Below are 13,569 nucleotides of genomic sequence, written 5' to 3' on the forward strand. Positions count from 1 at the left end.
ACAGAAAGGAGTCATCGTGCCAGGTAGTCCTGAGGCATGGTCCTAGGGCTCATGTCCTCCGAAAGAGAGAAAAAAAGAAAGAGAGAATTAGAGAGAGCATACTTAAATTCACACAGGACACCGGATAAGACAGGAAAAATACTCCAGTTATAACAGACTGACCCTAGCCCCCCGACACATAAACTATTGCATAAACTCACTTATAATTATAATTCACTGTATCACAATTCCAGTGGGTCAGAAGTTCACATACACTAAGTTGACTATGCCTTTAAACAGCTTGGAAAATTCCAGAAAGCATAGGAACTGAGAAGTGGTCTGTGGTCACCACCTGCAGAATCACTCCTTTTTTGGGGGTGTCTTGCTAATTGCCTATAATTTCCACCTTTTGTCTAGTCCATTTGCACAACAGCATGTGAAATTTATTGTCAATCAGTGTTGCTTCCTAAGTGGACAGTTTGATTTCATAGAAGTGTGATTGACTTGGAGTTACATTGTGTTGTTTAAGTGTTCCATTTATTTTTTTGAGCAGTGTATATCCACAGTAAAATGAGTTCTATATCGACATAACCTGAATGGCCGCTCAGCAAGGAAGAAGCCACTGCTCCAAAACCAGCATAAAAAAAGCCAGACTACGGTTTGCAACTGCACATGAGGACAAAGATCGTACTTTTTGGAGAAATGTCCTCTGGTCTGATGAAACATAAATAGAACTGTTTGGCCGTAATGACCATCGTTATGTTTGGAGGGAAAAAGGGGAGGCTTGCAAGTCGAAGAACACCATCTCAACCGTGAAGCAACGGGGGTGGCAGCATCATGTTGTGGGGGTGCTTTGCTGCAGGAAGCACTGGTGCACTTCACAAAATAGATGGCATCATGAGGAAGTAAAATTATGTGGATATACTGAAGCAACATCTCAAGACATCAGTCAAGAAGTTAAAGCTTGGTCGCAAATGGGTCTTCCAAATGGACAATGACCCCAAGCATACTTTCAAAGTTGTGGCAAAATGGCTTAAGGACAACAAAGTAAAGGTATTGGAGTGGCCATCACAAATCCCTGACCTCAATCCAATAGAACATTTGTGGGCAGAACTGAAAAAGCGTGTGCGAGCAAGGAGGCCTACAAACCTGACTCAGTTACACCAGCTCTGTCAGGAGGAATGGGCCAAAATTCACCCAACTTATTGTGGGAAGCTTGTGGATGGCTACCCGAAATGTTTGACCCAAGTTAAACAATTTAAAGGCAATGCTACCAAATACTAATTGAGTGTATGTAAACTTCTGACCCACTGGGAATTTGATGAAAGAAATCAAAGCTGAAATAAATCATTCTCTCTACTATTATTCTGACATTTCACATTCTTAAAATAAAATGGTGATCCTAACTGACCTAAGACAGGGGATTTTTAACAGGATTAAATGTCAGGAATTGTTAAAAACTCAGTTTAAATGTATTTGGCTAAGGTGTGTGTAACTTCCGACTTCAACTGTACCTATCACGACATTATAGTATATTTTGGGACATATTGTTGTAGCCCGTCAGTGGCTTTTGCCATGTTCTACTATTCATCTGACTGAGTACAATAAGAAGTGGTGCTAGACCTAAAGCTAAGCTAATTGTATTAGCAAAGCCAAGCGGTAGCATTCTCACAGGGCGGCCAATATTGACTGCTTTAAAACTTCTCAGGGCTGCAATCCCGTTAACGGGATCGATATGACAACAGCCAGTGAAAGTGCAGGGCGCCAAATTCAAACAACAGAAATCTCATAATTAAAAATCCTCAAGCATACAAGTATTTCACACCATTTTAAAGATACACATCTTGTTAATCCCACCACAGTGTCCGATTTCAAAAAGGCTTTATAGCGAAAGCACCACAAACGATTATGTTAGGTCACCGCAAAATCACAGAAAAACACAGCCATTTTGCCAGCCAAAGACAGGAGTCACAAAAAGCAGAAATAGAGATCAAATTTATCACTAACCTTTGATGAGCTTCATCAGATGACACTCATAGGACTTCATGTTACACATTACATATATATTTTGTTAGATAAAGTTCATATTTATATCCAAAAACCTCAGTTTACATTGGCGCCATGTTCAGAAATGCCTCCAAAATATCCAGAGAAATTGCAGAGAGTCACATCAAATAACAGAAATACTTATAAACGTTAATGAAAGATACATGTTTTACATGGAATTAAAGATAAACTTTTCTTAATGCAACCGCTGTGTCAGATTTCAAAAAAGCTTTACGGCAAAAGCACAATATTCAATAATCTGAGAACAGCGTTCAGCCACAAAAGGACAGTTACCCGCCAAATTGTGCAGTCAACAAAAGTCATAAATAGCATTATAAATCTTCACTTACCTTTGCTGATCTTCGTTGGAATGCACTCCCAGGACTCCCACAAACACAAGAAATGTCCATCATTTATGTCCAAATAGCTACTTTTGTTAGTGCCTTTGATAAACAAATGCAAAGTCACGAAGCGCATTCACTAAAAGCAGATGAAATGTCAAAAAGTTCCGTAACAGTCAGTAGAAACATGTGAGAACGATGTATTGAATCAATCTTTAGGATGTTTTTAACATAAATCTTCAATAATGTTCCAACCGGAGAATTCCATTGTCTTCAGAAGTGCGATGGAACAGAGATCCCTCTCATGTGAACGCACATGGTCAGAGCATGGTCAGCTCACGGCAGACCTTACTCATTCCCCTCTCCTTCGGCCCCACTTCACAGTAGAAGCATCAGACAAGGTTCTAAAGACTGTTGATATCTATCTATCATATCCCACTGTGTATTCGATACGCGATGAGTTGAAAACCTACAAACCTCAGATTTCCCACTTCCTGGTTGGATTTTTTTTCTCAGGATTTGCCTGCCATATGAGTTCTGTTACACTCACAGACATCATGTGAGGAGCAGGCAGTTTACTCTGGGCACCTCTGGGACCTTTTTATCCAAGCTGCTCAATACTGCCCCTGCAGCCATAAGAAGTTAATGCAATTACACAAAGGTCTATTCCAAAGCCCACACCTGCAACACTACTTTGATAGGGAATATGCAGAGCCCATTAGCTGCTATATGAATTTAATCGTCTGTGACTCTGTGAATTATTGTGTGCTACATCACAAGTCGCAAGGCTTCAAGGTCCAAATGAATTAAGAGCACCATCCACATCTCGTCCACCGCATGGCCATCCCACAGATAGCATGAGTGACGCACAAACCTGGTCCAACCTGCTGCTTACTTACAGTATCAAACATCCAAAAGGGTTATTTTTCATACAAAAAGTGACACGAAATCATATGGACTCAGACATAAAGCTCGTACAAGCTATTCCTAAGTGTTGTTCAGCAGTCTAACAGGCAGTAATGTACTTCTCTCTTTTCAAAGGACTTTCTGCTCATACTCTGTTGCTTGGCAAACAATTTCTAAAGTGGGTCTGGAGACTGGAGAGTGCCATTTATTTAGCTGCCTACTTACACACCTCTGTGCTTTGACGAAGTGATGACCTTGCTCTGCTGGAGCACAATGCAAATGCCACATGTGGTGTTACGTGAACATGTACCGTGGAAATGACTGTAAAATCATTATGAAATACAAATTCGTAATTTGTAGTGTGCATATTCTTGCGGTATACATATGATTTAGTCTGTTGTTTTTTTCAGAAGTGGTATATCAATGGTTTTAGGCTACTATTTTCTATTGATGTGTGAAGGGGAGGACAAGAGTGCTGAGAATGCTCTCCTGTGGTTCTAGGACGTGATGGCTATAGTAAACACAGGATTATCGCCACTCAGCATAGCCAGTGGAGCGACCCGGTTTCTGGAATAAACCCCCCCCACGTCTGTGCCAGCCCCCTTTGGCAGGATCCGTTTCTGTCACTAAATGGGACCTTATTGGAGCCAAACCATGCCTTTCCGTTTCTGGGAAGGCTATGACGTCACGAGGAGCAACTGGGGACAGTTGGATATAGTTCCATGCAACACAGTTTGGCTACCACCGAGCAGAGGCAGCCAGCTGGAGCATGAGGTTCACTGTCATGCAATGCCAATGCCTCAGTCACTTTTTCAATGTTTCCTGTCACTGAGTCTGCTTACAAGTTCATCTGGAAAGAGCTTGAATAGCCAGGGCTTTTCATAGGTAGGACACTAGTAGGAATAAGAAAATAATAAATTTTACCTAGGTGTTTTGTCAGTGAATCCAATCATGTTGTAATCAAAATGCTAAATTCAGACACCCTGTTTCTTGATTTGAACTTCATTCAAATGAGACTCTGCATTTTAATTTCAGACGAGGGTAATGTAGACAGACGCAGACCCATTTGAAAGAGAGTAGTCATTTTCTGCAGACCTATTCTGTGTGTCGCAGAGCAGACCCAAATCACAACCCCAAAATTAGATGTCATGCTTGTCCCTTTCCCAAACCCACAGGAGATAGAAATGCTCGATATGATTAAATATACTTCAGATCAGGGAAATTACAGGTTTCCTGGTAGAGAGGCTTTTCTAATTTCCTGTCTTCTAACCATCAGTCGACTTCTGTAATCTTGCCCGTTGTAAACACGCCGGTGCAATGGAGGTAGGTTGAGAGGGACTAAGTGGCCAAAGCCCTATTAAATTAATCAAGGCAGTGAAACGGCCCTCTCTTTCTGAGAGATTAGGTGGGTTTATAAATAGGCGGTGGCAGTGATGGTAAATTCCTTCCAAGTGTGTAACTTTCTATCTGCCCAGAGTTTTGTCAGAATTGGCAGTGGTGAGAGCAGCTAATTTTCACGCTGCTGCCAAGGCTGGCATGGCATCACTTTAATGTCATTCACTTCCTGCCCTTACCAGCTGCAGATAGACAGTAGAAGTGGGCCCCCCACTCACGGTCAAGCCCAGCAGAGGTACCCCAGGGATTCCCTAACGAAACATTCAGTATGGCAGCTTTTAAACTGTCTCAGGAACTCTTGCTAGGTTCTAAAATGGTTACTGTGATGTCAAACTTTCCCAGTGCTTGACTTGGAGTGAAATAGGTTCCGGGACTCATTTTGGGTTACGGTACTGTTTATATTTAGGTGCAGGAGCTCCACAGTACTTTTGAGCTAATATTCGATAAGAGGAACAGGAGCTCAAGCAGTAGAACATTATGAGGGACCAGTACTCACCTCCGGTGAGCTCCTGCCCGAGTCAAGCACTGAACTTTCCTACATGCTGCTGATATACAGATAACCCCCATTACAGATGAGCACATTATCATGTTTGGCCAAAGTCAAATTGCTCACTGAGAGAATTCAAAATATACTTTTTAGAATGGGGAGAAAACACACAACAATGTTAAGTGACCCAGCAATGGAAACAGTACGGAACGCAAGCAAAGTTACAGAGCATCCATATGTGGTACATTACGTCTCATTTTCCTTGAGCCAGTTGGCGGGGACAGGGTCAAAAATGTCTCCTTCATACATGTCCCTGCCCCATAGCCAGCTGAACTACTCTGGTCCACAGAGACACAGAATATGTGCACAGAGAGGCTAAATATAGAGCAACAGTCCCTCACAGCCGTACTAATGCTTGACCCTATGTCAAAAGCAGGCTCGTTGGGCCTTTTCTACAGGGCTTTTGCGGTTATTCTGATTCTGAAGTACATGAGCATATGCTGTTTTTAGCTGGGTCACGTGTGTATTAGTTCCAGTGTAATTCCCTTGTGTATGATTCCATGCACATGTACTGTTGGCTACTATTAGAAGACGCCATGGAGGAAAGAGCAACTTGCCTGCCTGTTCTATATATAGTATACTGGATTGAAATGTTATTTTTATAAGTCCTAATACTTCCTGTTGTTGTTGTTATTATTATTGTGTTCTTCCTAGTACAGCCTAGTACGCTTGTGGAACACGGCTGAGCGGAACGTCTGTGGATGTGAACTCCTTTCTGCTTTGATACACCACAGCCCATTTAACCCTGCATGGGAGATGACATCGCTAACTCATCTGCTAACCTGCACACAGATGTATACATGAATAGCTATTATCTCAGCGTTCACATAAACCAGATACATGAAAGGGAATAACGTGGCTGCTGGTCTTTGTTTAAAGTGCCGGCAATGGAGCTAGGGCCAATTGCTCCAAGGAAAAATGTACCATTAGTAAACCAGAATGCATCAACTTGGCTAAACATATTTTTTTATAAAATTGTGTTCGTTTGCCGCTGGGCATCATTCAGAGGACCTTGAGTCTTGGGCTATTTATGGCATCCCCTGGGTGTATATATAGCCCAGCACGCTTGTCAGGTCATCAAGGTCACTTAAGCTATTGTCATCATCCTGTAAATTGGAGGCACATTGCTAAATGTGATTAAGACTGCTCTCTGGATAATCCTGGCTGTCCTATTACATGTACAACCATTTTGAGGTGTTTATTATAGATCCACAAGGGATGGAATGATTAAAGGCCCAGTGCAGTCAAAAATGTGATTTGCCTGTATTTTATATACATTTCAACACTATGAAGTAGGAATAATAGTGTGAAATTGTGAAAATGATCATAATGCCATTTTAGAGGTTTCTAGAGCTGTTTAAAAAGACCCCCTGAAATTTCAGCCTGTTTTGGTGGGATGGAGCTTTGGCCTGTCTGCTGACATCACCAGGCGGTGAATTAGATAATAGACCAATAAGAAAGAGAATTCCAAACTTCTCTGTCAATAATAGCTAGTTTTCAGTTTTCCCCTCCCCACTCAGACCACTCCCAGACAGCCCTAGCAAAATTCTTGCTTGAGAAATTGCTCTTTAATAATAAGAAGCTAGTTTTGTTATTTGAAACAGTTTTATTAGAAAACCATAAAAGCAAAGGTACGTACAGGTTATTAAACCTGGGATTGCTTTAACAATATATCAACCTCGATGTGGTTAAGCCTCCTAAAAAGCATTGTGAATGAACAGTAGGCTTCTCTTTTCAGTAGATTTACAGTGGCTTGCGAAAGTATTCACCCCCCTTGGCATTTTTACTATTTTGTTGCCTTACAACCTGGAATTAAAATGTATATTTTGGGGGGTTTGTATCATTTGATTTATACAATATGTCTACCACTTAGAAGATGCAAAATATGTTTTTATTGTGAAACAAACAAGAAATAAGACAAAAAACTGAAGACTTGAGCGTGCATAACTATTCACCCCCCCCAAAGTCAATACTTTGTAGAACCACCTTTTGCAGCAATTACAGCTGCAAGTCTCTTGGGGTATGTCTCTATAAGCTTGGCACATCTAGCCACTGGAATTTTTTCCCATTCTTCAAGGCAAAACTGCTCCAGCTCCTTCAAGTTGGATGGGTTCCGCTGGTGTACAGCAATCTTTAAGTCATACCACAGATTCTCAATTGGATTCGTTGGTTTCAAGTTTTCTTAGTCGTATGTACGGGATACGCATGTTACACATAATATACATTGTCCAACAAAATACTTGTTAGCACCTTTATTCACAATGTTTTGTTGATGTAACTATACGAGAGCGTCTCCGGACAAATCCCTATGAAATGACCCACCCCTCATGACAAAGTACTACTGAATTACGATACAAAACATATTTGTGTAGTAGGGAGTGTGTAGTGAATGTGTAGATTATGCACTACTCAAGATACACAAATAGAGTTTTGTAGGAAAACAGTAGTATTTTCGGGAGTAATCATGTAGAGATTATTACTACTTCTTGTTGGTACTAAATAAGTAGTCAAAACACTACAGCTTTACTACACAGGCTTGTCTATAGCAGTCAAGTAGAGTTTTTACTACTTGATGTTGGTAGGAAATAACTATCACAACACTACAGCCAGACTACCCCGGTTTTTCGCAACCTCAGAAGAAGACAAAACAGGAAGTAGTAGCTACTGTTTTTGACAATCCCGAATGTAATCATCTTCCATCCTTCATCATTCTGTCACGCCCTGGCCTTAGTATTCTTTGTTTTCTTAATTATTTTTAGTTAGGTCAGGGTGTATGTGTTTTTTTAGTGTCTAGGGTGGTTGTAAGGTTTAGGGGGTTTATTAGAGTAGTTGGGTTTATGTTTAAGTCTAGCTGTGAAGTCTAGCTGTGTCTACGGTTGAGTGTAGGTATCTAGGAAAGTCTATGGTTGCCTGAATTGGGTCTCAATTAGAGACAGCTGGTTATTGTTGTCTCTGATTGGGAGCCATATTTAAGGCAACCATAGGCTTTAGCTGTTTGTGGGGAATTGTCTATGTTGAAGTGTTTTGTGTCAGCACTTATGTTTGATAGCTTCACAGTCGTCTGTTTTGTTTGTTGTTTTGTTTTTTCCTTCTTTAAATAAAAAGAAGATGTACTTTCCACGCGCTACGCCTTGGTCCTCTCTCAGTCCCTTTGACGATCGTGACACATTCTGTCCTTCATAGCCCTTATGCTGGCACCATCTTTTATATTTTATGAAAACTTTCATGTCGTTGTTTAGCCATTTCTAGAACTTTTTACTGCATCAAAAATGTTGCTAACCGAAACGGTATTAGCTGATAGCCGTTTTCATAGAGATGTATTGAGTTTAGCTTAGCTGTTTGCTAGCCACATTGAAATGTAGATATGTAGCCTCTGTTTTTGTCATGCTAGTTAATCAGTATGTGTGTTTGTATGCAAATGTTGGGTATGTTCATATCGGTATATTTACCCATTCGACTTACCTCTGTTGACATAAGAAGACTGGAGACCATTGTTGGTAAGATTAACATTATTTATCAAATGTGTTTCTGTGTTGTCTTATGTGGCCTCTGTTAGCAGATGATTGATAGTGGCTTATTATTGGTTGTCTCTTCTGCTTGTCTGTATTTTCTAAAAGGTGACGTGTGGCTGCAACTAAAAAGAGGATCTGAAGATAGTTAAGTCAAAGCTGAATGAAGACAAGGCCTCAAATGGATTATCAAAAAAGTGTAAATGTGTAATGTAATATGTAATTAATTGAATACAAATAAAACCTGTATACATAATTGTTTGATGATATAACTACAGTTAGGAACTTGAGGAAATAACACGTGCACTAGTCTAGTAGTGACACAGTAGTGAAACACGATCTCAATAGTGATTTTTAATAGGCAAACAGTAATACATTTTTTCAAAAGGGTTTATGAAAAGGGATCCGGAGCAATTCGGCAGTGATCAGTAGTGACACAACACTACACACACAGATGGCCGTGGTAATTCAATAGGGATTGAGTAGGCATACAGCACAGCAGTAATGTAGTAGATACCCAAAAGCTCAGTAGTTACACAGTAGTCGTTAAGGGAGAATTATGTCGTGATTTGAGCAGGAAACATTGTGTGTTCACCAGTAGTGAAATGTCCCAATGTATCACTCATTACTACTTAAATTACTACATAAACCACTACTGGTTTACTACACATCAATAGAAATCAAGTAGTAAAACCAGTAGGTTGTGTAATAATTCAGTAGTACTTTTTCATGATGGGTCTGTAAACAAGTAAAACAGAGCAGCATTTTTACAGATGTTTTTAATGATTAGCATTCAGGATCATGTGTATCCAAGTCTTTACTGTGTTGTGGTGTCAACCAATTGCACATCTGCTTTCACTGGACATCTTCATAGGTTTAGAAAATAATCCAAAATAGACATTACAACGTAGATGCGTCAATTATCACTTAGGCTATGGAGGAAAACGTTCAGAAAGAAATCACATTGGCCAAACTCTATATACAGTATACTGTATGACTATGGTTGTTTTCTGACATGTTTTTGAGGATTTAGAGATATTTATCTATTATATTTACTGCTAGAAAGTAAACAAAAGTATTAAACATACTGTATTCATCAATAAAATCAAAGTATGCTATTAAAATACAAATGTATTTACTAATATAATGTGTCCCTCAGTTTTACGTCATTGGTGTTACCGCCTTGAAAATCATTCATTACATAATGGATAATTAACGTTCTATGCAAAATAATGAACGACTTGGAAGGTGTGTTCCACGACGCGCTAGCGGATTCCCTCCAAGGGCAAACTGTTAACAGGGAAGTGGTCTATATTAAATACAATTACAAGCTAATCATACCCTTTTAGTATATCATACATTTGAGGATTCCATTGACAATTTGGTGTGTATAAATCCAAAGTGTCACTTGGTGTTACTCTATTTAAAGGAAGGGAAATTACATTGTGAGCCGAATTATTAATCATATGACTTTAGTAAGGGATTTTTAAAGGGGTAATGACCTTAGATTTTAGTATATGTGGCCTCCATTTCAGAAAATCCTCATTTGCCTAAAATGTACCATTGGTGTTATCGTCATTGGTGTTACTACTCCTACTGGTGGTATAATGTTATCATAATTGTGAAAATTATTTAAAGTCATTAAGCTGCCATTAGTTGATGTAGACTGGGAAGATGTACCCAAATACATTTACTGTAAATACAATTTTAAAATCTAGAAATATTAAGTGGATTTTTCCCCCAAATGCACTGCCTAAATACCACCGCAATCCAATAACTACTCACTAGGTAAATACTATAAACATTACTGAATAAACATTCTCACTATATCATCGCTCTACTAAGGGCAAAGTCAGAGACATATGCAGGCAGTGCCCTCACAGTGAGATCCTCAGGGGCTCTCTCTCCTGGTTGGTTTTGCGTGGCGGTTTGGGATTCTGGTAGGACAGCCTAACAAACACAACGATTAGAATGATTCCTGGGATAAATAAGAAAGATAAAATCAAGCCCACCGTACTAAAATCTCCCATGACTCACTCAAGTGTAAGATCCTGCCTGAAAAAAGATCCCAAGTGAACTCAGATCATCATGACACAAAATTACACAAAGGACCATTTTGCTTCTACTTTAGGCTCGGTTTCTGTACAAGCACTTTGTGACAACTGCTGATATAAAAGGGGCTATAGAAATACATTTGATTGATTGATTAACTTTGCCATTTTAACTTGTTGGCTTAAAGGTGTTCAGTCTACAATCCAACAGCAGCTACTCTAACCTATGACCCCCAGGGTTCCCAGTAGGATGCCGACGGTGGACTGGATAGTTGGCATGCCTTGCTGCTGATTAACGGCGGTCCTGCAGTTTCCTCTAACATTGCACGGGCAAACCGTCACTGGGATTTAAGACACAGTCAACACCACTCACACAGTACAGGGACATATTCAGCCCTCATAAGAAAATCACAGCTACCCTGAGCAGACCACGATGACAGGGAGAGGACGTCTCCATGCCCCTGAGGCCTCAGGGTTTTACTAAAACAGCTCAGTGTGCTGTAGAGGGGGGGATCACCAGGCTGCGACAGGGTGAGAGGATGCACCTGCGGCCCAACCTGCCCTGAGACTGAGTCAGTCTGAACATAATGTCTCAGGATGACAAGTACTCTATTCCAACATGCTGCCATACATCAGGCGTATAAGGAAACAAATCGCCAGGGATCTATGAGATGTCCTTTTCTATTTACAGAGCAGATGCTGTCGACGAGATTGAGTTGTGGAGATATTCTGAGGGGAGGGAGGGCCAGGAGAAAACACATTAACACAGACCCAGCATATGCCCAACCCAGTCCTATTTGCTTTCAGAGAAAGGACAGACATTACAGAGTAATTAGTGCTCCAATGGCCCAGTGTGAAAGGAAAGCCCAGAAGTGACATTGATTGTAAACACTGCATGTTTCTTTTGATAGTTCAATAATCCATTGACAAGACTGTAATAACAGCACAGCTACCAGAGTGAACAATGGTGGTGCTGACAGAAATGTATATTCTACTGAAAGGAATGGACAACAAATAATGGCCATCTATTATTGAGTCCTCAGTTGCAACACTCACTACCGAGTTCCAAACTTCCTCTGGAAGCAACATCAGCACAAGAACTGTTCGTCTGGAGCTTCATGAAATGGGTTTCCATGGCCTAACAGCCTCAGACAAGCCTAAGATCACCATGCGCAATGTCAAGCGACAGCAGGAATGGTGTAAAACACGCCGCCATTGGACTCTGGAGCAGTCGAAACACGCTCTCTGGAGTGATGAATCACGCTTCACCATCTGGCAGTCCGACGGACGAATCTGGGTTTTGCAGACGCCAGGAGAACACTACCTGCCCCAATGCAGAGTACTAACTGTACAGTTTTGTGGAGGAGGAATAATGTTCTGGGACTGTTTTTCATGGTTCGGGCTAGGCCCCTTAGTTCCAGTGAAGGGAAATCTTAACGCTATAGCATGCAATGACATTCTAGACAATTCTGTGCTTCCAACTTTATGGCAACAGTTTGGGGAAGGCCCTTTACGGTTTCAGCATGACAATGCCCCTGTGCACAAAGCGAGGTCCATACAGAAATGGTATGTCGAGATCGGTGTGGAAGAACTTGACTGGCCTGCACAGAGCCCTGACCTCAACCCCCTCGAACACTTTTGGGATGAATTGGAAAGCCGACTGCAAGCCAAGCCTAATTGCCCAACATCAGTGCTCGACCTCACTAATGCTCTTGTGGCTGAATGGAAGCAAGTCCCTGCAGCAATGTTCCAACATCTAGTGGAAAGCCTCCCAAGAAGACTGGAGGCTGTTATAGCAGCAAAGGGGGCAAACTCCATATTAATGCCCACGATTTTGGAATAAGATGTTCGACGAGCAGGTGTCCACATAATAGTGATCCTGTAGTTTACTTATAAGACCAATTTGACTGACGATACACAGAGGTATTTTGTCCATTTTGGCTAGCGTCTAAAAGCAAAGTAAACATCAGAGGGAAATTCCAAAAGCTCCAAAGCCCGTGCGAGAACGAAAAACATTACCTCAAATATATTTTTAAACATCTGCTTGTACTCAGTAAAGAGTCCTTGGATACAGGCTAATTCATTGGAAATGTAATTCACAGCAATGTATAAATAACCATGGCTGATTGATTAACTAGGTTTTGGCAAACACGAGTAAAATATTGGCATGATCAACAGCCCACATCAACATTATTCTAACAGAGGAAAGACCTAGTTCTGTTTATCATACACATACTGTATGTGTGAGGGACCCTGTCACCTGTGTGTGGTGGAGCCTCCGTAACTCTAAACAAACAAACTGGCCAAAGGGTGACGAAGGTTTGGAGGGGGGAGGGTTCTAGTACAAATGCTCTGATACTTTAACTAATCTATGAACAAATTCAAAATACAGCGGCATATAACATAGAGGCAGGAGCTCCCGTCTCGTAAACAGAGGGTTTACTATCAGACTGTTAGCTGTTATCCGGGAGTCCAAAAGCCCCAGGCTGGCATCTGACACTATTCCCCTTCATGTGCCTCTGTTCTGAAAGAGATGGAGAGACTGTGACACACCTCTGGACCAACACAAAGAACATTTTTATCTTCTTCTAACTTCTACTATTATCACGACAGGTCCTCAGGTCTGACAGACATTATAGTATATTACACTTTACACAGCCTTACACAGTTTGACGTGTCATTATGTACCGTATGTAATGTCAGATGCACAGTGCATTCGGAAAGTATTCAGACTCCTTCCCTTTTTCCACATTTTCTCAATCTACACACAATCTACACACAATATCCCATAATGA

General features: G+C 40.9%; 1 pseudogene; it reads right to left on the bottom strand.

Moving 5' to 3' along the window:
* Positions 1-10,600: 10,600 nt before the first annotated feature.
* LOC129834103 (cadherin-16-like) overlaps positions 10,601-13,569 on the bottom strand; it is a 34,299-nt pseudogene continuing 31,330 nt past the window's right edge.

The sequence above is a fragment of the Salvelinus fontinalis genome, chromosome 35 (assembly GCF_029448725.1).
Source record: "Salvelinus fontinalis isolate EN_2023a chromosome 35, ASM2944872v1, whole genome shotgun sequence".
Taxonomy (NCBI): domain Eukaryota; kingdom Metazoa; phylum Chordata; class Actinopteri; order Salmoniformes; family Salmonidae; genus Salvelinus; species Salvelinus fontinalis.